At 43.8% G+C, this 26,148-nt stretch overlaps 1 pseudogene; it reads left to right on the top strand.

Moving 5' to 3' along the window:
* The window catches only part of LOC107975983 (zinc finger protein 746-like), a 134,471-nt pseudogene extending 108,817 nt beyond the window's left edge, over positions 1–25,654 (top strand).
* The last annotated feature ends 494 nt before the right edge of the window (positions 25,655–26,148 follow it).

Genomic DNA, 26,148 nt, shown 5'->3' with positions numbered 1-26,148 from the left:
CTGTCACCCAGGCTGGAGTGCAGTGGCATGATCTTGGCTCACTGCAAGCTCCGCCTCCCGGGTTCACGCCATTCTCCTGCCTCAGCCTCCTGAGTAGCTGGGACTACAGCCACCCACCCCCACGCCCGGCTAATTTTTTGTATTTTTAGTACAGACGAGGTTTCACCGTGTTAGCCAGGATGATCTCGATCTCCTGACCTCATGATCTGCCCACCTCGGCCACCCAAAGTGCTGGGATTACAGGCGTGAGCCACTGCGCCCGGCCTCTGGTTCAGTTTTAAGTGCTGTCTACATAAGTGTGAAATGAAATTCAATCTTGGGGGCCCCAAATCACTAAGCTAAATGGAAAAGTCCAGCTGAGACCTGCTTAGGGCAAACCTGCCTCCCATTTTATTCAAAGTCACCCCTCTGATTATGAGATAAATCTCTATCAGATTGCCTCCTTTAGAGAGGCTCATCAGAAATGCAAAAGAGTGCAACCTTTTGTCTCTTCTCTACCTATGACCTGGAAGCCCCCTCCCAGCTTCCAGTTGTCCCACCTTCACCTGGTGTTGTCCCACCTTTCTGGATGGAACGAGTGTACATCTTACACGTATTGATTAATAGCTCATGTGTCCCTAAAATGTATAAAACCAAGCTGTGCCCCTACCACCTTTGGAACAGGTTGTCAGGACCCCCTGAGTCAGTGTCACAGACATGCATCTGCATCCTTGGCAAAATACACTTTCATAATTAATGGAGACCTTTCTCTAGATATTTGGGGTTCACCTAAGGATGAATAAGAAGAGGCAGAGTGGGAACAGGGAGACTTGGGCTACGGAGGCTTCTTGGAAGCTCTGCTAAAGTGGGGTCTTGCCCTTTGCTACAGTCTAGAGCCTCCTGGGAGCTTTTATCATGCCTGGGCCTTACCCTGGATGCTCTGATTTAATTGGTCTGGTGTGAGGCCTGGGAAATGGCACTTTCATGGACTCTTCAAGTGATTCTAATTTATATCTGGGGTTAAGAACCACCACTTTCTAGCCTCAGCATTTGCTGATTTCAGAAAAAAATGAAACCTTTACCCTAGTGTCTAATAAGGAAGAAGTTAAAACGTAGACACCTATTTAAAATGTTGTAGTGGGGGGCGGTTCCAAGATGGCCAAATAGGAACAGCTCCAGTCTACAGCTCCCAGCGTGAGCAACACAGAAGACTGGTGATTTCTGCATTTCCCTCTGAGGTACCAGGTTCATCTCACTGGGGCTTGTTGGACAGTGGGGGCAGGACAGTGGGTGCAGCCCACTGAGCATGAGCCAAAGCAGGTTGAGGCATAGCCTCACCTGGGAAGCTCAAGGGGTCAGGGAATTCCCTTTCCTAGCCAAGGGAAGCGGTGACGGACGCCACCTGGAAAATCTGGTCACTCCCACCCCAATACTGCGCTTTTCCAACAGTCTTAGCAAACGGCACACCAGGAGATTATATCCCGCACCTGGCTCAGAGGGCCCCACGCCCACGGAGCCTCGCTCATTGCTAGCACAGCAGTCCGAGATCGATCTGCAAGGCGGCAGCGAGGCTGGGGTAGGGGTGCCCACCATTGCTGAGGCTTGAGTAGGTAAACAAAGCAGCTGGGAAGCTCGAACTGGGTGGAGCCCACTGCAGCTCAAGGAGGCCTGCTTGCCTCTGTAGACTCCACCTCTGGGGGCAGGGCATAGCCAAATAAAAGGCAGCAGAAACCTCTGCAGACTTAAATGTCCCTGTCTGACAGCTTTGAAGTGAGTAGTGGTTCTCCCAGCACGGAGTTTGAGATCTGAGAATGGACAGACTGCCCCCTCATGTAGGTCCCTGACCCCTGAGTAACCTAACTGGGAGGCACCCTCCAGTAGGGGTTGACTGACACCTCACATGGCCAGGTACCCCTCTGAGATGAAGCTTCCAGAGGAGCGATCAGGGAGCAACATTTGCTGTTCAGCAATATTGGCTCTTCTGCAGCCTCTGCTGGTTTTACCCAGGCAAACAGGGTCTAGAGTGGACCTCCAGCAAACTCCAACAGACCTGCAGCTGAGGGGCTTGACTGTTCCTGTGTCCATGTGTTCTCATTGTTCAATTCCCACCTATGAGTGAGAACATGCGGTGTTTGGTTTTTTGTCCTTGCAATAGTTTTCTGAGAATGATGGTTTCCAGTTTTATCCATGTCCCTACAAAGGACACGAACTCATCATTTTTTATGGCTGCATAGTATTCCGTGGTGTATATGTGCCACATTTTCTTAATCCAGTCTATCGTTGGACATTTGGGTTGGTTCCAAGTCTTTGCTATTGTGAATAGTGCCGCAATAAACATACGTGTGCATGTGTCTTTATAGCAGCATGATTTTATGAGGAAGGGGCATAGGCTGCAAGCTGGAACATGCTTGTAAGCAAGTTTAGCAGAAATATCTTGGTTAAAGTACAAGGACATAGAATGTACTTATTCTTTTTTATCTAACCACTACATAGGATTAGGCTTAATGAAGAGTTATTAGCACAAAGCAAGGAGGCTTGAAGGAAGTTAGGTTTTAAAAGAAACTATTATTTTTTAACACTTATGATTTATTCTTTAACAAGGAGGGAAACTTTGAAGAGGGAACTTTTTACTTTCTACAATTTGCTCCTCTTGATTTTATAGTTTTTTTCTCTTTAAACTTTCTTAACATGTCTTGGCTTAGCTGTTTTGCTTGAGTTTTTAAAAGAAAAAGTTTTTTTGGTTGATGAAATACCCGGGTAAAAGGATAGCTAATTGAACTAGAGCACAAGTACTGCTCTAATTATTTGTCAGGGTGTCTAGTAAAGGTGTTCTACAATACTACTATACATCTGCTTTGGGATGAATAAGGGCATACTGATGCGTCAGCTCTTGGAAGTGCTTGACCTCACTGCCTCCTGTTTAGTCTCTAAGGAACACCAAATTATTCTCTTGTTGTTGGAGACACAAGGTAAAATTGGTCTTGGAATATGGAGGCTGGATGGCCCTCGGCAGCTGACCCACAGGGTACTGCACTTCAGGAAATAGCAGAGAGAGAGTTTGGCACAGTTCACTATCCCAGGCTGTAGGATTTTGAAAAGGAGCTACCATGCAGTTGATGTCTTGTAGAGGACCATCTGAGTGGAAAGGGGACTAGCTGGGCCTTTGGCCTACCATGCACACAAGCATGACAATTGCTTTTTTTTAGAGTGCAGATAGAATATTTAATCTATTTTAGCCAGGCATTTATATCCTGATACCCTGTTTTAATTGCTATTGTTTGATTTAGATTTTCTTTTACTATAGAGACTTTGGTTTTGTCACTGTGTTTGGGAGGAGTGATTGATGGAGAAGTTGAAGTAGCAATAAAGTGCATTTCAAAAATTTCTCTAGGATTTTTTTTTTTGAAATGTTGGCTCTTATACTATAAATGCTTACAGGAACTCATTATGTCTTCCCAATCTGAGGAAGTCCAAGAGAGACAGAGATATTTTTTTTGAAGTAGTAAGCTGTCTTTGGTTATGTTAATCTCTATAAGGTATAACTAAACAGGCATCAAAAGTAATAACTTGAGATGAGTTAGATCTAGTTACATTAATAATAAGATGGGGAGTAAAGGGAAGAAAAGAAAAAGAAAAGATAGATTGAGTTTTTCTTAGCTTTAATTTGATAGGGCTTAACCTTGGAACAATAGCTCATGATTCCGACGGTGATGATGCTTTCTTGACTTGGGTGTGATGTGTCTGTCTTTTTTCTGCTGTGCGAATGACAGTCTCAGTGGTTAGCAGCATGAGGCAGGGTCATCCCGAGACTGGCTTGAGTTTTTTGTTTTGTTTTTTTTTTATCTTTTGATGATGACATGGTCTCCAGGCTGGTGCTGGTTTACCAGAAATTTTAGGGGTGGTACTTGTGTTAAAAGACTTTTAGTTCTGAGGGAAGGGAAAGTGGAAGATAAACTAAGTCTATAATTTCTGAGAAACTGCTTTTTTTGTTTTAAATATGGGGACGTTAGCAGTGGAATGTAAGTAAGGCAATTTATAGGTGTCTCTTTGATTTTATAGTCTCTAGTGCCTTTTTGCCGAGAAATTTTCTTTTTTTATTTTTACTTATATCTGAGGGACTCTCTGGGGCTCCTTATTTTGTCAGAACTCTGCATATCTTGGGGCTCAAGGCCCCATGGTGACACCCCTTGCTTCATCCCCACTTAGCGTCGCCTAGGGGACGCGACAGCCCTGCCCCCTCTTAAGGTCTCCACCTCCCCGTGGCCTTCACTGCTCCTGTGCGTTGCGGCTTTGGGAATGAGGGGCTTTGTACCTCACCTGGCCGCCTTCAGACTTTGCTCCTGTCCGAGCCCTCGCTGTCTGGCCCTGGCCTTGGGCTGGGCTGTGCTGTCTAATGGCCACTTGACCCCCTCCCCTGCACAGGAAATGTCTGTTCAAGGTTAGGTTCCCCCATCAGCTTGTGCTGCAGCCTCTCTAGGAGCCGCTGGAGGTGGAAACTTGTTGTTAATAACTTTGCGCTTGAGGGCCCTTAATGGGTTTTTTGATGCAGTTGGAGCAAGATTTCCTTTATAAGGGGTTTGGATAATATTTCTCTTTGGTTTAGCAATATTTATTTTCTTTTTGAATTTTCATTAGCACCTATTTTTTTAACCTTTTAATGTAGGTAAAAATCCATATTTTTATGCCTCCTTATAATTCTTTTAGTAAAAGTATATTTCACTTTCCTTACATGCTTTGCACATAAACTGTTTCTTTAATAGTTTTACATTTAGGACACCTAATTACTTTTATACAATATTCCTTGCATAAATTCCCTATTATAACATTTTTTACAACTTTCATAGGCCATCTTTGACATGCCTCAACTTTCTGACTTCTTTTAACACTATTTCTTTCCCCAGTCACACCTTCTGTGTCTTTCTGTAATCTATGTCTCTTTCAGCCTCTCTCTCACTTATTCTCTCCCTCTGTCTCTCTCTCATTTGCGCGCTCTCTCTCTCTCTCTCTCTCTGTCATCCCGTTTCCTTTTTCTTTTCTACTTAGTCTTTTGGGTTGGGTGGGATTTGCGTGGCCGCAGTCTGGGCCCGGGCCACGCCAGCCCAGAGGCTCAGCAGATGCCCGGTGCAAATTGCACAAGTAATTAACCCTGGGCTAGAGGGCCCCTTTGTCTTTCCTCCTTACCTTCACATCCATAGCCGTTACACACTTACTTTGACCTTCTCCTTTAAAGTACTGACTTTGCTTTCTTTCTCTTTGCATTCCCGAGTTCCCTTTCTTCTTTCACCTCTTCTAGAAAACTTTAAAACTTTGCCAAAAGATTTTTGCTTTCTGTCTCTGCCTTTCCCTTTCTCTTTCTCTCTCTGCTGGTCTTTCCATGCCTCTGCCAGCCACCTACACTGCTGTTCTCCTCTCTCCTTCCCCTCCCGCTAGGGAGTGGCTGGCGGGAGTGGAGCTTAGCCTCTTTCTTCCCCTGAGAAGACGGGAAAGGGAAGTTCTAAATATTTTTTCCTACTACCAGAGGTTTGTGTGAGGTTCAATCTCCCCCTAATGGGGATTTTTCACCTCTTTTTAACCTCCAAGACACCCCGACTAAAGAATACTTCACTCGCCTCCTGCAGCTTTTCTTTCCTTAGTCCTGACTAAGGAATGCTTTATCGCCCCTGTGGTTTCTCTTTCCTTGGTATGTCTTAACCAAGGAATGCTTCACTGTCCTGCAGCTTTTCTTTCTTTAGTCTTGACCACCAATGAAATTCTTTACCAGCTTTTCTGGTGTTTCCTTCCTTGGCTCATGCATGAGGTTACCTGGTCCATGTGGTATGTGAAGATCTTTTACTCTAGGTTGCCGGCTGGTTTCTTTCTGCCTTGCTGAGAGTCTAGGTTTATTTGTCGCACCGGGTGTGACTCAATTCCTTACCCCTGAGGCCACTGCAATGAGGCAGTGGGGCGTGTCTTCATGAGAGAGGAAGAAAATGTGTCCCCGTACGGGCCACCATTTTGTTATAAGTAAAATGTTTATTTAGAAATAAAATGTTTGTTTTTTGGTACTGCAAGGAAAAATTTGCATTTAGACAAAAAGTTTTCTCAGCAAGGCAATTTTACTTTGTGTAGAAAGGGGGCTCTTTGCAGATGGAATAATGGCCAGAGCACATTTATCTTTTATGTAGCTTGTCTTTGCTACTGTGTCTTGTCTCTATTGGCTGGAGCTAGACTTTATAATTTAAACTAAATTTGATTAGCTTACAATTTAAAACTTTAAAATAGGTAAAAGTAATGGAGAAGAAAGGAAAAGAGGAAGTTGCTTATGAAAAGACTTAGAAAAGTAATAACATTCTTTAATGAGGAAGGGACACAGGATGCGAGCTAGAATGTGCTTGTAAGCATGTTTAGCACAAATATCTTGGTTAAAGTACAAAACATAGAATGTACTTATTCTTTTATATGTAACAGCTACATAAGATAAGGCTTAATAAAGAGTTATCGGCACAAAGCAAAGAGGCTTGAAAGAAGTTAGTTTTTTAAAAGAAACTATTACTTTTAACACTCATGATTTATTTTTTAATAAAAAGAGAAACTTTGAAAACAAAACTTTTTACTTTCTACAAATGTCAAAATAGAAAATGCGGAGGGGGTATCTGAAATCGAGCTGGTGGCCTCTTGGTTTGTAGTCTAACACTCCACCCCTGAGCTATGCCCCCTCCTGCTATTGTGGGGTTCAATTAATGTCTTTGACTTGTACAGTCACACCCAGATGACCTATGCGTTGCCACTTCGCAATGGAAGCTCCTAGGAGCTGCCAGGCCTACCTCAGTGAAAACTCATTGACCTTGTGCATAACAAGAGGCAGTGCCCCCTTCTCAAATACCCTGGATCTTGTGTCTTCCCTGCCTTGAGTCCTTGGTTGCGGGCAGCAGCCTGGAAAAGCACTGCCAGTGGCTGCTAGAATGGCCTTGAGAGTCAACCTCCAGTACCTGTTATGGTGGGCATGTACAAGAGAAACTGTGTGACCGAGGTGTCTATCCTAACACACTTAATGACAGAGTTAGGTCTGGCTCTCCTAGCCCATTATTCCATTCAGGGCAGATTCAGCACAACTGCAGTCTAGGACAAAAGATGATTCTTCCAACTTTTACTTCTTCAGTTAATACAAATGAAGAATGATAGAGAAGGAGCAACTCCAAGAAATAGTGAGAAGTGTGTAGCTGAGTAGATTTCCCAAAAGCATTAATAGGGCCAGTGTTACCATAGTTTCATGACCAAAAACTGTTGGTACAGAACAACCCCACTTCGCTTGCATTGTTTTTCTTAAGTGACAGGATATTTTTCTGTCATCCAGGCTGGAGTGCAGTGAAACAATCATAGCTTACTGCAGCCTCTAACTCCCGGGCTGAAGCAATACTCCCACCTCAACCTCCTAAGTAGCTGGGACCACAGGTGGGTGCCCCCATACCCAGCTAATCTTTTTTATTTTTTTGTAGAGATGAAGTCTCACTATGTTGCCCAGGCTGGTCTGAAACTCCTGGCCTCAAGTCACCCTTCTTCCTTGGCCTCCCAAAGTGCTGGGGTGACAGGCATGAGCCACTGCTTCCAGCATCCCATGTGACCTTTTCTGATGACAGACAGAGCCCCATCCCACCTAGAAAGAATACTTGGAGTAACACTTGGGTTATACCTTTTCACCTCCTCAGCTGTGCCAAGGCCCTACTTCTGCTCTTGTCACAGGAGCTGGCAAACTCTTCTTCTGTAAACGGCCTTTCCCTGCTACTGGAATTTTCTCCTTTACCCACAGGCCTTTGCCTTGTAGTCCTGGCAGCCTTCTCAGAAGGCAGTCAACGGCCAGCCACTTCTCTCTGCCGCAGGCCCAAGAGCCTGGGGAAACACTGACTTCACCGTGATTTCTATGATAATGTTAAAATCCTCTTGCTTTTACTTTTTGGCAGTAGGGTGGACTGCCAGGGAAGATGCAAAGGATTGATGAGCCTGCAGGAGCACAGAACGCTCTGCTGGCAGGGCTGGGCAGCAGCCTGAGTCCAGGAAGGCTGGGACTTGTTTGGATTCTGGAGGCCACGTGTCAGTAGTACAGTGATGAACGGGCATTTCTAGGAAGAAGTCTTAGGCCCCACACATGGTGAGGAATCAGGAAGGAGACTGCCTTGCACAAAGACAGGATACAAGAAGGGCTGAGCTCTTTCAGAAGGAGTGAAGAGAAGACAGGAAAAAGAAAACCAGTCCCGAGAATCCCTAGCCACGGGCTGAGTGACTGGGGTTTAATGGGCCCTGAATTCACAGTCTTTATTGGGTCTGAAAAACTACAGGCAACTTATTTCATGTTGCAGTTGGATGTGTAGTGCTATAGGCTCCTGGCCAAATGAAAATCCTCCCCAGACTGCATCAGGAACTATGCTTCAAAGAATGCCTATCGATAGAGTTTGGACAAGTACAATAAGCCTGGGAGAAACAGTGCGGCGTGGATACCAATGGTGTGGATTCTGAAGTCAGACAGCCTGGCTTCAAGGCCTACCCCACTAGAAGACCTTGGGCAGATTACTGCCCTTCCCTTTCTTCAACTTTGTTACTGTGAAATGTGGGTAATAAGAGTGTCTACTTGATGGATTGTTGTGTAGATTGAATGAGTTAATCTGTGTAAAGCACTGAAGACAGGACTGGCACGTAGTAACTTCTGTATACTGTTTGCTGAACAGTTAAAAAGTTCGCAGGGAAATCAGCTGACATTCATGAGAGCCAATAAACACAAGTAAGAAAATAAAACCTCATACAGCAGGAGACGGTATCTATTGCACATAACTGATGAAGTGTTTATACCCAAAATATATAAAGAATTGCACAAGACAATTAAAAATACACAACTCAGTAGAAAAATGACGAAGAGACTCGAGCAGTTACTTCATACAACTGGACATCCAAGCGACCAATAAGCCTATTAAAAGATGCTCAAACCTCATGAGTCTAGAAAGGTGCAAGTTAAACCACAGTGAACTATTGCTAGAATTGTTGCTAGGTTGGTTAAAATGAAAGAGACTGATGTTACTCAGTGATGGTATGTGGAACCATAGTAACTCTCATCCCCTGCTAGTGGTAGTGTCATTTGCTGTATCCACTTTAGCAAACCGTCTGACATTATTGGCTAAAAGTAAAAATAGAAACACCCTCTTCCTCAACAGTTATATTCCTTGATACAGACATCAGAGAATGTATATGTACATGCAAGAATGTTCATGGCAGCATTTCTTTTAATAGTCCCAAACTGGAAACAAATGTCCATGAACAGTAGGATAGGTAAATAAGTCATGGTCTAGTCATACAATGGAATCCCAAACAGAGTTTTTAAAAGGACAGAGTACCACTACAGTGGAAAAACACAGATAAATCCTATAGACATAAGATTGAGTGAAATAAAACAGTTTCAAAGGAGTAACTATGTATGATTCCAGTATATAAAATCAAGAACAGGCAAGACTAGTCCCTGGTGATAGAATAGTGTTACCTTTTCGGGAGAGAGGGTAATTGGGAAGGGGACCCAGGGGGCCTTCTGAGGTGCTAGAAATTTTCTGTATCTTGATTTGGGAGGTGGGTACATAGGTATGTATGTGTACAAATTAATTGAGCTGTACGTTGAAGATTTCTGTACCTTACTGTGAGTTGTATTTCAATTAAAAGTAAATAAAAAGGAAAACATTGATACTTTTCATTTCTGGAATGTCTTAGCTGATTTATTTAAAAAATATATTTGGTGAATTTTGATAGCCTTGTGCTCCTCAATTCAGTTTCCATTTCTCCTTTAAGAACACTTTTGTCTTGCTTTCAGTTTTCAATTGAAAGCTTTCACCATCCCACCATTAAATAAGATTTCTTTTTATGTTTTAGGTAGACACATCATGAAGATGTGTTGAATTTGATTGGATGTTTTTCTTCATCTATTTTAATGACATGATTTTTTTCCTTTAATCTGTTGTCTTAGCTTGGATTTCTTTAGAAGCAGACCCTGAAACTAGAATTTAAGAGCAAGTAGTTTATTTGGGAGATAAGTTCAGGAAACACCAGTAAGGAGTGGGAAGTCAGAGAAAGGAAAGAAGCCAATAAAAGGTGGTGTTAACCTAAATAACAGACGGAAGCTCTCTGAAAGGAAATTATATTTATTTAGGGAATGAGCATTGGCAATGGGAATACAGGTGTCACAGTAAACTATGTGTGTTTTTGAGGAGGTCATGGTAAGGGAAAGTTTTTAAAGGCAAAATGAGAAGGATTATATAAATTGTTTTGGAGAAATAATTCCTGGCTCTAGCAATCAGTAACAAGGGTGGCAACAGTCCAAGGCTGGTCAGGCTTTTGCTGGGCAGATGTCCTTGCAGAAGTATTTTTTGTGAGTGTGTAAGGTTACAATGGCCTTTGTGCAAGGTTGTGGTTTTCACAGAGTCTTTTGTGATAGTTCTTGTTATCAGGAATTCATGTATAAAAGCTCTACCTTTGTGGCCTTCCCTGGCTCCATTTGTCGGGTTTTAACACAAGTGACTCCATTTTCATTCTGACAACTTTCACAGTGGGATATTGGACAAGTTACCATTATAGGCAACTGGAGCTTAATACCGTTGGGGACTTTGTAAGATGTATAACATGCTTGAGGGTTATCCTCTCCAAAAGAACAAGGCAACTTGTGTATTTCTCCATCTACTGCTACCAGTCATCGGTAGAGGGTTGCTTTCGAAGGTTGGGTCCTAATTATTTGGTACTTTCAGCCTGTTATATGTTTGGGCAGCCTGAGAATGCCCTCAGACATAAAGTTACAGGTGCTGACAGTTGAAATTGGGGCCTGCATGCACAGAACTGATAAGTTCTGAAGGAATATCAGTGGGGCAGCAACAGCATTTGCTATATCCTATAGTGTGGTGAATTACAGTAATAGATTTTTCTAATGTTAAGTCAAGCTTACATTCTGAAATGATCTTAATTTGGTTATTATGTGTTATTTTTAATGTAATGCTGGCTTTGATTTATTAATAGTTTTGCTTATGGTTTTTAAAGTCTATTCTATATTAATATGTGAGATTGGCCTGTTTTCTTACATTGTCTTTGTTATTTTTTATAATAAGTGTAACCTCATAAAATGAGGTGGGAAAGGGACTGCTGCTTTTAGTTTTCTATTCTCCAGAAGTGTCTGTGTAAGACTTACATCATTTCTTTCTGAAGTGATTGGTATAACAAGTGTTTGGTATAACAAGTGTTTAAACTATCTGTGCCTGGAAGTTTTTTGTTACTTTTTTAATGGCAAAATGTTTCATTGTAAATACAAGTTCCTTAATTGTTCCATGATTAGTCATGATTTTTACTTCTTCTTGTGTCAATTTTGATAAAATTAAGCCAGATGTTGAGGACAAATACCACTAGTATAAGCATAAAGTAAGATTTATTTGGGAAAAGTTACAAACAATGCATCAGAATGTCTGCAACTTCCCAAACTCTCTTTATTTCAAGGAAGCATGTTCTTGAGCTGGACACAGTTAGACACACGGTAGCAAGTACTCCAGAAGAGACATTCTTTCTCTGTGTCACATCAGATATTTACAGGGAAGTTTGGAGGGAATACGTAATAGTAGAAGCTTCTTGGCAAAAGAATCAGCCTTGCTGGTAGACAGGAGAATGTGGAGCATTGCCACCAAGTGCTTATGAGGTTGGCATAATGGCACCTGTATCAGCTAAAAAATTGTATGTTTTTCCTTTGAACCAGTTTAGTACTGCTAAACTAAAGTAGATTAATGAGAAGGGAGGGAGAGCCAAGACCATCAAGCGGACAAAGAATTTCTCTCTTCATGTAAGTTTTACTTTTCTAGAAACTTTTCCATGCCATGTAAATATTACATTTCATTGGCATAAAATTGCTCATAATAATATCTTACAATCTTTTTAATTTTGGGGGAACTATAATAATGCATCCTTTTCTCTCCTGATATTGGTTATTAGTGTTACTTTGTCAGTCTTGTCTGGGTTATTACTTTTATTGTTTGTTTCAAAGAACAACTTTAGCTTCATTGACCCTCTCTCTTGTGTGTTTTCTACTTAATTAATTTGTGCTTTCATTAATTAATGTATTACTTTCTCCTTTATTTTTTCCTTGGATTCATTTTACTATTATTCATGCCTTTTGGGAGAGATGCTTAGTTTGTTCATTTTAACCTTTTCTTTCTATAATACTAGAGATGCATTCAGGCTGTAAATTGCCATCTAAGTACTCTAGAGCTGCAACTGATAAATTTTAATATCTAGTATTTTCATCATTTAGTTCAAAATATTTTATAATTCCTATTACAATTTATTCTTTGACCCATGGGTTATTTATATGTAGAATTTTTAGTTTCTAAACACAAAGATTTTCTAATATTTGTTGGATTTGTTAGTTATTTGATGTTATTAATTTCTAGCTTAATTTTATTTTTGTCAGAAAACATGCTCTTTATGATTTCAATACTTTGGAATTTGTTAAGACTCGCTTTGTGGTTCAGTATACAACTCATGTTTGTCAGTGTTCCACGTGTGCTTGGAAAAAATGCATATTCTGCATTTAAGTGCAAGATTCTTTACATGTTAAACAGGTCAGTTTTGTTAGTCATGTTGTCCAAATCGTCTGTGTCCTTTTGATACTATGTGTGCTTGTTTACAAATTCACGAGGGTTTTTAAGATCTCTCACATGAAAGATCCAGCGGAGGTTTATCCATTTCTCTTTTTCAATTTTGTTTATTTTTGCTTATTATATTTTGAGGCTATGTTATTAGGTATACCAAATTTAGAATTACTCTTTTTGGTGAATTGAACTTTCTGTCAATGCAAAATGACTCTCTTTATCCCTGGTAATGATTCAGGCCTCAAAAACTATTTTCTTTATTACTTACTATAGCTACATTATATGTAGTTGTTATAGATACAGATATCTTTTCCTGTTCTTTTATTTTTAACATTTCTGTATCCTCTCTTGTGAACAAGATACAATTTTTTTTAATCCAGTGAATTTTTTTGTGTTTTAAGTAGGGAATTTAATGGATTATATTCCATGTTCATACTGGTAACACTTTTGATTAAATTTCCTACCTTTGTCCGGCAAGTTCTAGTTTCTTTTTATCTCCTTTACGGTCTTCTTGTGGACACTGTAGAAAGAGATCCTCACAGTTTAGAGGTGAGATTCCTACCACAGCCAAGCCTGGAATTAACTAGTAAAAATCTGCAAGAGTCCCCTGAGCGAATGGATTCCTCTGCTGAGGGGATCACCCAAAGATGGTTAATGTGTGACTGACAGAAGGTAGAACTGGGCTGTACACGAGGAAACCAGTAACCTGGTCTACTCCTGAGAGTGACCTAGACACCTTGGGCCAGGATCTGCATAGAATGAAAACATAAAGAGCTGGAGAGTACAATCATTGGCACTCTCTTTGTGTTAACCTAGGCAGGGACAAGTGTATCTGGGGACATCAGTGTTCTCAGTGCCCATTGAGAGGTGGACTCCAGAGAGGAGCGGCACCCAATTCCAGCTCCAACAAAATGACACTCCTCCTCTTCGCACTGTCCAAGTCCCTCTGCTCGGACTGCAGGCTCATCAGTGACCTGCTGTCTCCCCACACTCTGTCCTTGCGATGCGTTCCCTCTGCTTTACAGAGAGAATCAAAGCTGCCATACCTCAGCTCCTCGGCTTCCCACCCTACCACGGAGACATCTCTCTTCATCTGTTCTCAGTCCCTTCCCTTCTGTCTCAGAGAAAACATTCTCCTCTTTCCTTCCAAAGCAAATCACCCCATCTGTACTCTTGTCTCTATAACTGAATTGATTGTGTTCTTTCTCAATCTCTGCTTCCCCCACCCAAAGCATGCTCAGTCTCTATCCTAAGTTAGGTTAGATTGCCCACTTTCCCTTGTAGCTACTGCTATATTTCTCTCTGGAAAAAAGAAATTTTTTATTTCTCGACTCTTCTTTCTCACATTTTCCTCAGCCTTTACATCTGATCAGTCACCAAGTCCTACATATTTTATCTTGAAAGTTTCTCTGGAATCCCTTTTTCTCCTCTGCATTCCTTTCCTTACTCTGTGTCACTGGGCAGGGTAATTAACTCTATAAGCTTCAGTTTGTTCTTCTTAAACACAGATAACATTTCTTATGACAAATATAACTTATGATAAACTGCCTAGTGTGATATTAGCACATAACAGGGGTTCCGAAAATAACACCATTTCCTGTCCTTGTCTTTTGGGAAACTCCAAATCGTTCTCTGTAGTGTCTCCAAAATGACCTCCTGAAACAAATGACCTGACCTGGTTGCTTCATTTTAGGGCACAGGACTCCTGTAGCCCACAGAACAAACTCAGAATTCAGCCGGTCACGGTGGTTCACGCCTGTAATCCCAGCACTTTGGAGGCCGAGGTGGGTAGATCACCTGAGGTCAGGAGTTCGAGACCAACCTGGCCAACATGGTGAAACCCCGTCTCTACTAAAAATATAAAAATTTGCCGTGTGTGGTGGCACAAGCCTGTGATCCCAGCTACTCGGGAGGCTGAGGCAGGAGAATCACTTGAACCCGGGAGGCGGAGGTTGCAGTGAGTTGAGAATGCACCAGTGAACTCCAGCCTGGGTGACAGAGTGAGACTCCATCTCAAAAAAAGAACGGTTGGAATTCCAAAACATCTCATACGTGCAGAGTCTTGAGTCTAGTCACCCGCTTCCAAGCCTTAGGCTGCTGTCACAGTCTTCCCACCCCCTGCTCTGCACACTCATCACACAAACACTTCCAATCTACTCCATATGCAAGCAGGCACACCTGCAAGCATGAACACATACAGGTGCACACACACCTGGGTCTTTCTTTTAGACCCAGAAAGCACTGCAACAACGTTGCATCTTTGTTCCTCTGCGTTTTCTGGCTGGCATGCCCTTCCCACACACTCACCTTCAAGACCCCACTGACGCTCACTGTCTGCAGAGCTGTCACTAAGTCCACACCCAGAGGTATCCCGGCTGTAGTCCACACTGCTTTCTATCACAGCTAATATCATTTTTTGTTGCACATCACTTTTTCTCACTAGATCGAGAGCTTCTAAGAGAGAACAGGGATGACTTGTGCTAGATTTCACTCATCTCTGTATCCTCCCACAAAGACTGGCCTCCTGATTACTAAATATTTGAGAAATTTAATTGAGGGGATTGACTGCTGACTCTGTATAGGTCAATAGCTCTCTGGAGTTTTGTTCTCACCCAGAGGGAGAAAGATGAGGGAGAGGAGGCTGCAGGGCTGCTGGCTGAGGGTTCCGTGGCCTTAGTGGAAGGGGAGTAGGCAGCAGGAAGAGAGACACATTTTCAGTGGGGTGGGTCAACCCTGCTGATGTAAGATGGCAATGTCATAGCTGTGGTTTCAACACTGAAGAAATACTAGTTATGGCTGGGCGTGGTTTCTCATGCCTGTAATCCCAGCTGTTGGGAAGCTGAGACAGGAGGATTGCTTGAGATGGCTAGGTCTAGACTAGCCTGGGAAACAGCAGGACCCCATCTCTATTAATTAAAAAATAAAAAAATGAGCTAAACATGTGGCACAGGCTTGTAGTCCTACCTACTAGGGAGATTGAGGCAGGAGGATTGCTTGAGCCCAAAAGTTTGAGGGTACAGTAAGCCGTGACCTATACCACTGCACTGTAGTTTGGGTGACAGAGTGAGACCTCTGTCTCTATAAAAAATTAAAAATTAAAAACAATTCGCTGGGCATGGTTGCTCGTGCCTGTAGTCCTAGCTATTCAGGAGGCTGAGGTGGCAGGATTGCTGGAGCCCAGGAGTTGGAGGCTGTAGTGAGCTGTGATCATGGCACTGTACTCCAGTCTGAGCTGGACCTGAGCTGAGTGTGAGACTCTTGAAAGAAGAAAAGGAGAGGTAAGGAAAAAGGAAAGGGAAGACAAGGGAGAGGAGGGGAAGGGAGGGAAGGGACTAGTCAGAAAAATTCAGTCATTCACCTGTTGAGTGACATGTCAACGGCTTGGATCTAGTGCATGAGACTACAGACTAAAAAATCTCTCTGTTTCAAATCTCCATGCCGACTCCTTACTGTTTTTTTAGTGGTTTTTTTGTTTGTTTGTTTGTTTTGTTTTTGAGACAGAGTCTCCCTCTGTCAACCAGGCTGGAGGGCAGTGGCACAGTCTTGGCTCACTGCAACCTCCGCCTCCTGGGTTTGAGTGATTCTCATGCCTCAGCCTCCTAAGTAGCTGTTATTACAGGCACCCACCACCATGCCTGGCTAACTTTTGTATTTTTATTAGAGACGGGGTTTTGCCATGTTGGCCAGGCTGCTCTCAAACTCCTGGCCTCAGGTGATCTGCCTGCCTCGGCCTTCCAAAGTGCTGGGATTATAGGCATGAGCCACCAGACACAGCCAGGCATTGTTCTGTGTGCTCTAAACCCTCACCAAGAAAACCTCTGAGGTGGCACGATTATTGTCTTCCATTTGACAGATGCAGAAACTGAGGCCCAGTAGAGATTGAGTAACTTATGCGAGTTGTCACTCACCTCACACGCCCCAGCAAGCATCCAGGAGGGCCTGCCTCTTGGAATAGAAATCAGACATCCCACAGGAACTCTGAGGTTTTCCCACTGCTGCCAGATGTATGCAAGGAACACGTGATCTTCGTAATTCCAGAGCGGGGCAAACTGCTTGGCACCTCTTCAATAGGTGACATTCAATGAGTAAATGACTGTGACTCAACTGTGACTCTCCTGACAGCCTCAGCCTCCTCAGGTATTCCCCTCCAGGTTGTACTTGTCCTTGTTAGCACAGCCTCATGAGACTGAAGTCCCTACCCCTCAAACCTTAGCTTGCCAATTCTAAGAATTCAGAAATGCAGCTCTGCACTCTGTGGCTGGCTCTGGACCAAAACAAGCACCATTTCTCCTTGACCAGGAGTATGGGATGGAAGGTAGAGAGAGGGTCTGGAGGGGAGGAGCATGGAGGGAGTGGCTAGGGAGGTTGGAAGTGCTATCTACTGAGCAATTCCTGAGACCTGCTTTGAGTGCACTGTACTAATGAGGTGGGGGATTCCAAGACGAGGCAGCCTTCAGGGCATCTGGATGATTATAATGGATTGAGGAGGTAAACCCCATACAGATAGAAGGAACATCAGTGTGGCCCATGCCAATCTAAGATGTATGTGGATAAAGTTCGCTACCAAAATTAAACTTAACAGAAGGGAGAACCTGGATTTGAACCAGGGACCTCTTGCTCTACAGTCAAAAAGCTCTAGCCCTGAGCTATACCCCCATGGCACACTGAGGTTACCTAGTTAATACCTTTCATCAGTGTGGGAGCACTCAGCTTTGTAAAATTAAATGATGGCTTCCCTCCAGGACTGACTTTCTGGAAGCTGCCAGACCTGATTCACAGCTAGACACCTTCCCTCAGCTCTGCAGTTCACCAGGCCTGTCTCTGGGTGGAGCCATGAGCAGGAGAAAAGGATGGAGGCTGTCTGCAGAACTCCGAGCCATTTCCCATTGTTTTTTGGGATTAACCCAAGAGCTGGCCACTGGTGTCCAAAACAGTCCACAGACTAACCCAAGCTCCCAGCCCAGCTCCCTTTTTCCTGCAGTGAAGACAGAGCGGACGAATATGATAACTGATGATAAACTGCCTAGCATGATATTAGCACATAGTAGGGCATAGTAAGCATTAAAAAAATAACACCAGTTCCTGTTCTTGTCTTTTGGCAAACTCCAAACCAGTATCTGTAATGTCTCCTAAATGACCTCCTTAGACAAAGGACCTGACCTGGTTCTTCATTGCAGCACACAGGACTCCCTGTGGCCCACAGAACAAAGTTGGAATTCCCAATCATCTCATATGAACAGACTCTTCAGTCTAATCCCCCACCTCCAAGCCTTGGGCCACAGTCACAGAGTGGGCTGTAATTCACATGCAGCCGCAGAGCTACAGGAGTTTGGTCATAGGGGCAGCACTGCAGAGCCTCTGTCTCCCTTGTTAGAGTAGCTGAGCCAGGCTTTTGGCCTACAAGGTTGAAGCAAGGGTGTGAGTGAGCTCTGGCGTGGGAGAAACCAATTCTCCAGGGGAAACATCTGCCCTCCATGGGAATGCTGTGTGCTGTGATGTGTCTCCCCAGGTCTGGCCACCACTCCAGTGCACCAAACTGCTGCTGTGGGAAGGAGCCAGGAGAGTGATAGCTTGGGGTACCATTCCCTGTCTGTTTCTGGGGAGCCTGCTGCAGTACTACTCTCTGGTCTGCCCTGGAAAAACCCAGAAGCATACTGCATCACAGCTTGAGAAATTACATCTATAGGGGGAGCAGGGAGCTAGATACCATGAATACCAATAATATGAGGGATACCCATGGAACTGGTGCTGGAAGAGACGAAAAGAAGTTATGCATGGAGGCAGGTTGCAGCTGGGTAGGCCTGAGCTGTAGCTTCCAGTTCCAGGGAAAATCATAGGCGGAATGGATGAAAAGAAACTGGAATATGACCAACAGCTTCTGTGAAGAACATAACAGCTTGTATGAATAGAAAAAGTGCAGTAGGGGGCACCCAGATTTGAACTGGGGACCTCTTGATCTGCAGTCAAATGCTCTACCCCTGAGCTATACGCCCTGCTTGTCATAAGTGTCTAATAAGCACCGTTCATGTTGGTAATCACACCCAGCAGTCCTATAGCACATTGAAAGTTCCTGCTTACTTTTAGAGAGTAAGACCAGCAACTGATTTTACCACAAACTCACCCCAGAAAAGTCCATCCCCAATTCCCAAACCCTGGACCCTGCTCACGTGCCGGCACATCTCCTTGCCCTCCCTCAGTTTGTGGTGACAGGAGCAGCTGGGAGGAGTGTTTCCGTTTACTGCTGGAACAGCCTTTAGGTCTACATGTCTGATTTCTTCTTGTTACACTACAAAATAGCAGTTTGGAGACACAAATTGAGGCATGCAATACCGACATCTGAAGATCTCTCAATCTGGAATCTGTCCATTAAATCCAGTTCATGAAACAGGGAAGTTCCCAGGCCCTGACATGGATCAGAGAGTAGTCCTGGGAAGCATCATGGAGACAACATAGCATGAGGACCACACAGCTCCTCCAGGTTTTGGCCAGAAAACTCCGCTGCTAGTGTGGAAAGCTCTACCCTGAACTACACCCCCATTCTCAGTGCATGGCTATTTTAAACCTTATATATATTTTTGTTTTCATCTAAGTATCTTGTGCAACTATTTTTGAAAGTCAAATATTGCTTTTAAAGCTTATAATAAAAGAAACCTCAGTCCTTTGTATTTTCCTCTTGCCACCCAGAGGCAGCCACTCTCCACCCTTTTGGCTGTTTCTTCTAGTCTATTTGCCTCTATAATTTTAAGTAATATAAATATGTCATAATATGGTATGTCTAATTTAATCAAATTTAGACATCATTAGCTGACTTATTTTTGTAGGTGAGGATTATCACTCATGTGCCTTTTCTGTTTTCCGATATACCTACTATATATCAACTTCTCAGATAAAATGCTATATATTTACTTTCTGTTCAATTTTATCTTCCATGTTTTAATTATTATGATTAGTTAATAGTGTTTATGGCCAATGTACATAATCCTAAGCTGAACTAAGAGTTCTGATGGAACTTTTTTTCCCCTCAAGTTACTGATAGCCTCACATTTTCAACTGCTTGGTTTTCTTGGAATATCTACGGTTTTCCACAACCTTTCATTGCTCCATGAAATGCCTGTCAAGTCAATTTACCACACTGTAAAAGCTGTTACATAATGAACATTTTCACTTCTTGTTTTCCAGTAGATCTCTGGCTTCCTGCTCTGTTTGTTCTGGTTGCCCTGGAAAGCCTGCTGCTCAGCCCCTGCCCCGGGACTTCCTCCACCCTCACCAGGACATTCTTTCCATCTCTTGTCTCCTGTGTGCAAGTCCCTTTCTCCTGGATTCCGTGTCTTGAATGTGTCTTAATTTACTTCCTCATTTTGGCAGAGGATGTCCTCCAGCTGTTTTCTGGGAATGGTGAGTAGAGGTGAATTTTTGAAGACCTTGCATGCCTCGAAATGTCCGTAATTCCACCTACACACTTGATTAGCTGTCTGGACAGACATAGATTTCTAGTTTCAACTCATAATCCTTCATATTGTGAAGGATTGTTTCTGTTATCTTCTGGTGTCTAGTATTGCTCTAGAAAAGTCAAGTGCCATTGTGATCCTCTATCTTTTGTATATCACCTGTTTCTTTCACTCTTTAAGTTTTGAAGATCTTCCCTTTTGTCCTGGTATTCTGTAATCACACTATGATGTACTCGATGAAGATAATTTTTTATTCATTTTGTTGGGCATTTGGAGTATCTTTTCTAAGGCATAGCCAAGTCCTTTCATTACGAGTAATGTTCTTTTATAATGTCCTTTCCATCCTGTTCTCTTTCTGGGACTTTTATTAGTTTTTGTTTGTTTCGAGACAGTGTCTTGCTCACCATAAACTTGAACCTCTGACCTCAAGCAATCCTCCCACCTTAGCCTCCTGAATGGCTAGGCTTACTGACACACCCCACGATGACCAGCTGATTTTTTTTTTCTTTGTAGAAACAGGGATCTCACCATGTTGTCCAGGCTGGTCTTCAACTCTTGGCCTCAAGTGATCCTCCTACCTGGAACTCCCAAAGTGCTGGGATTATAGGTGTGAGCCACAGTGCCAAGCCTGTTAGTTGGTTTTTACACATCTTGGTTTTAACCTCTAACTTTCTTATTTTTATCTCTCTTACTATCTTTTCCTTTGTCTTTTTGTTTTATTTTACTTTCTGGGAAGCTGCCTCAGCTTTATTTTTCAAACTTTATATTTAATTTTTTATATCTTCTATGCTTTTTTCTTAATTTCTAAGTTATCTGTTCTATAATTGACCCTTTTATGTGTCTTGTTTAACAGATGGAATATTTTCTCATATTTCTCTCAGAATATTAATTAGTTTCTTTGACGTTTTCCTCTCTTTCCAGCTAATATGCAAGTGAACCAGTGACCTGCAGTTCTGCCCACACAGGGTTAATAACCAATCAGATTCTCTCTTTTCAAGATGGTTAACATAACAGACACCAAGAAAGGGAAGAGGAGCCGACAGCAGAGGGGGAAGCTGAAAAGACGCACAAAGAATGGCCATAAAAGATATGAGTATGTTGAGTGATTAGTGATCGGAAACTACGAGTGATATGGTACAGGTGTTTGTAGAAGAACAGTAAAGCCATTGATCAGGTCAGCTATCAATGAACTCCTGCTAGAGAAGGGGTGGTCTAGGCCTGAGTCCTAAAGCTTCGTTAGTGATGTCAAAAGTCACAGTCCTTTTGAGGCTTCAAAGACCTCAGTTGTCTGATTATTTCTGTATCTCCATGCAAAGCCCATGACTCCTGTTTTATTCTCACCCCTACCTGTGATAAGCCTGAGACACTCCATGCCTTGTAATCCAGTGGCAATATCATCAGGGTGGGGGCTGGCTGGCTGCTCAGGTGGGCCCCCCAAGCAGATTCTCAGCATAAGTACCATGTTTAGGTCTCACCTTTCTGCAATGTTTGAATTTCACCCAAAGCCACAATTTCAAAAAATGAACATTATTTCACAACTCTAGATCTTCCCAATTACAGGACTATTCACACTCCCTAATCAGGACCCCTTCCCACATCAGCACAGGCAGGGGGCTCTGCAGCAAGGCTGATGTTAGGGTGGAGGTGGCCTGCAGCCCCTGGAGTGTTTGCTGCACTGGGCCAGAGCGTCCTGTCCTCTGCCTGCCCAACAGCAGAGCCCCCTCTCCAGGGATTATTCAGGTCCTGCTGGGAGGAACAAACACCAAGTCACAGCACCTTTCCCCTTCATATATGTTTCTAGGCAACCCCAGCTTTCCAGACAGTCACTTTTCCCAGTGGTCATACCTGGTCTGGAAGATTCCCCATCATCTCGAATAAAGGTAAGCACTTCCTAAGTCCCCTTCAGCAACACATGCACAAACCGCCTCTTAGAGCACGTACCTTCTGCAGAGAGACACGCCCAGAGGGTGAGCTGATTTTTAAATTACAGTAGCTCCCTAGCTACCAGAAAAGCCCAAGTGAGATCTGAGGAAGTGGTTCTAGCTTCTCTATCCACCTGCCCTCCAAGGAGCTGAAGACTTCAGGCTGAGGAGGGCCGGCTGAAATGGCCAGAAGAGGGGACTGAAAGGGAAGCAAGGTGTCCTCTTAGCAGGGGAGCAGGCCTGCTAGTAAACCAGAGCCACTCTGGGTGTGAAGAAAGAGCCGCAGGCAACAAGAGCGTGGGACTCAGCTTCCAGAGTCAGAGATACTGCTCAGCCAGCCCAGGTGCCAGTGCCAGGGTGCAGTAGCTGAGTGCAGACCAGGAGGCCTTGCTTCCAGTTCAAGCGCCCTTCATCTGGGCTTGCATTTAGTCAGCAAAGGTGGTTCTGCACTTCCCATTACTTTGACCCAGGAAGCCTGGTCCTGAATCTGTAAAGTCTATAAGTAAAACTACAGTTGACTTTGAACAACACAGGTTTGAACTGTGGGTCCACTTAACAGACAGATTGTCTTCTATCTTTGCTGCTCCCAAGACAGTAAGACCAACCCCTCCTCTTTTCTTCTTCAGCCTACTCTGTGAAGATGACAAAGATTAGGACTTCTATGATGATTCACTTCACTTCTACTTATTCCATAGGAAATAAATTTTCCCTTATGATTTTCTTAATACTTTCTTTTCTCTAGCTTTATTTTAAGAATACAGTATATAACACATAGAACATACAAAATATGTGTTCATTGACTGTTTATGTTATCAGAAAGGCTTCCAGTCAACAGTAGGCTATTAGTAGTTACATTTCAGGAGAGTCAAAAGTTATATCCGCATTTCTGACTGCAAGTTGGTGGGTAGAAGTCATAGGGGAAAAAGAAGTCTGGAGAGCTGAAAAAGGACGGAGGGTAGCTCTGAGCTGCATTGCATGGAACCAAATTCTGTGTGGTGACTATAAAGCCCTTCCATCTTTAGCATCCTGTTCCCCTGCTACTCCCTGCACCACCTTCCCTGCACCACTCCCCACGCTCCCCGTCCTCAGGCACTCCAGGACCCGCACTTGATGCTGGCCTCTGCTGAGGCTCCTTCTGCCTGCACGGCTCCTGCCTGTAGCTCTGCAAGAGCAAGGCCAGGCTTCCTACATGAGACTCCAACTTCTACACTCTTCAAAACTTGAAAAGAAATTGACTTGCACCTTAGAAAGTGGCAGTGTTTGTCTCTTAGGCTAATATTTTATGGGAGTAAGCAGATTGCAGCTACAATTATGTTATTATGGACTATTATACTCTTGTTCAGGGAGAAAAAATCTGCTAGGGATTAAGCAGAATTGGGTTCAGATCTTTGCTTTTTTTTTTTCTTTGTTTAAAAAGTAATTATTATTTTTTGTTTGTTTCGGATCTTTGCTTTTAGCTGTTGTTGCTTTTAACTCCATGGAGAGACCGAATGGAGTGAGCCCAGCAGGGCATGCTGGGCAAGAGAGGTCCCCCGAGTCCCAAATAAGAATTTCAACTAGTATAAAACGAGGCAGCGAACCCACACGTGGAAGTCTGATACCGCTTGCAGAAGGGAATTGAATAGATGTCTCCCTATTGGTAAGGATGTGGTTTTATTGACTTGAAATAACAAAGCCCGCAAGCAACAACTGATCATCCGCGGGATGCTGCCACAAGGAATAATTGAGCACTCATTCAGACACAGGGGAAACCACTGCCTCTTTCAGTCTTTCTCCCAGATTCCAACAGTCAGTGTTACAGCATTTCACCTTGTTCACCTCCCTGAGAAGACGTTGCAGCTCACTCACCCCAGTGGGCACTGGGAGCCTCTGCTCAGGTGGGAAACAGATGCCCCCCACATGCACATCTGGTGTTTATGAAGCAGATACTGGGGCTTCATAAACACACAAGGGGCAGGGAAGTAGCCCCAGGGCATAGTGTGGGGCCTCCTGACTGAAAGTAGCTTGCAAACCCCTGCCTATAACAGCCACTTCCTGGCAGTCATTGTGCCACTTAGGAGCCCTCCTCACCGCTCTTCCTTTAGTTCCTTCACTCTGTATAGACCCTGCCAGAGCAGCTCAGGGTGGAGCAGCTGCAGCCATGGGACCTGCTCCAGGCAAGGCCCTATGCTACACAGTCCCTGGGGGTGAGGATTCCAGAGGAGTCAATTCCCTACCCGCCCTTCCAGGGGATGGCCGAGATGAGCGTTCCCACAGGGAAAGTGAAAGTTGCAAGGCTGTTGCGGAAACACCAGGGGTTCCATCTAGGTCTTGCTGCTCATCTCACAGAAAGCCAGTCACTGAGACAAGTATTGTCAGGGAAGAAGGCTTTATCCAGGTGCTACAGACAGGGTGAACAGGAGATCAGTCTCAAATCCATCGTCATCAACTGACTAAAATTAGGGGTTTATATAGCAGGGAAGAAATGTAACTACATGTGGGAAAACAGGGATTAACGAGGGGCAAGGAAGAGGAGTTGGCCAACAGGCAGCAGGTGGTCACCTGGGGAATCATGATGGGTGAGGGGTCTGGCTTCTCACTTTCCAGATGTGGGGATCTGGTAAATTTCAGTTTCTTGATACCGTCTGGGAGGATTGCTGGCTGGTTTCCTGAGAAAGGAATTCAGATGACATAAAAGTAAATTTCTCCTTGTGTTTCAAGACTGAGAGGGTCAATTTCTAGGTTTATTCAAGAGAAACCATAAACATCAGTTCTATGGGACAATTGGGCCCATTTCAAGGCTCTGAGGATAAGGGTTAATGAGGGGACAGAGTCGCCTGGAGAAGTTCACTGGGGCCTACAAGAAACTAGAGAGGCTTCCTGGCAAAGCTCTATGCTGTCTAGCCTCTCTTCTCTCCTTGCAGGAAGATTCCAGTATAATAGACCCAAGGTGAAAAGGCTTTTGTTCAATAAGTAGAAAACTGAAGGGGGGTGGGAAGCACATGGATTTGAACCAGAGACCGCTTGGCCTGCAGGCAAATGCTGTACCTTCAGTTGCACCCCTCACTTGTTACAGCTGTTTCTGATAAGCACTTGTGCAGCCCCATCAGCACCTCGATTTCTTCTTGGTGAGTCCATGGGAACAGCCCCACTGCAAACAACCCATTCCTGCTCTCCTCTTTCCTCTAAACCCCAACCTCCTCCTACCTGGCAGTCCACAGGCCTACAGCTTCTCCTCAGTGGGAAAGACATCAGCTTGGAAAACCACTTGGAAAGCCAACGTTATCCTAGAAAAGCTTTTTAAATGACCCAGCAGGACAAGTCTCCGGATGGCCTTGGCCAACCCGGTGCTTCCCTCTTTTCTTGGTTGTAGTTCTCAGAGTAACTAGAGAATGTACTGGGAGTGTTGTCCTGAGATAAGGAGGAACTGTCCTAAACCTGGACTCTGTTCCCATCACACCTAGAACAGGATGTCCTGCAACGCTTTAGCCCAATGATCCAAATTGCCCTTGGGGTATAAAACTTGACAGCAGAGGGCGTTCAGGGTCCCTCAGCTGCAGTGTGAAGTGGGACACACAGGTGAGACTCCATCTGCCCTGGGCAGGTTCCTGAGCCTTGGGGGACCAGTTCACCCTACATCCCAGGCTTCTGTTGTCCCTTGCCTGCCTGTAAGGAATAAAGTTGCTTTGCTTAACTTGCTGTGTGAGTGTTCTGCATCACTGGACTCGAGCAAGTGGTACAAACTGCAGATTAATAACTGGTACGTGGTGAATCTGCTTCCTAAGTGTTTGCTGAATTTTGCGGCCCAGGAGATCATCTGGTGTTTCTGTGATGTGGGAAGATTAAATGAAAGAAAAATCAAACTTCTCACACCTAACAAATCAGAATCTCAAGGTGGGACCCAAGGCATCTGTATACTTGACCACCCTCCCAGGTCATTCTGGTTCTCAGACATGTTTGGCAACTTTGATTTTAGTCTATACTTGCATGTTATATGCCTGAAAGAAAAAACAAAGACTAAAGGCCTGCCTGAGTTCACACATCACATTAATAACAAGATCATAGCTAGAACCACATTCCTAGTTTTTGGGACTTTCCATTGCCACAGCCCAAAGGATGACTAGATTCCTTTCCATCTCTTCTCCCTCCACTTCCTTCCCAGGAACCTCCCCTCAACCTGCCATAGGA

Source organism: Pan troglodytes, chromosome 6 (assembly GCF_028858775.2).
Source record: "Pan troglodytes isolate AG18354 chromosome 6, NHGRI_mPanTro3-v2.0_pri, whole genome shotgun sequence".
Taxonomy (NCBI): Eukaryota; Metazoa; Chordata; class Mammalia; order Primates; family Hominidae; genus Pan; species Pan troglodytes.
The sequence above is the reverse complement of the archived record's forward strand: the minus strand, read 5'-3'. Positions and strand labels throughout refer to the sequence as shown.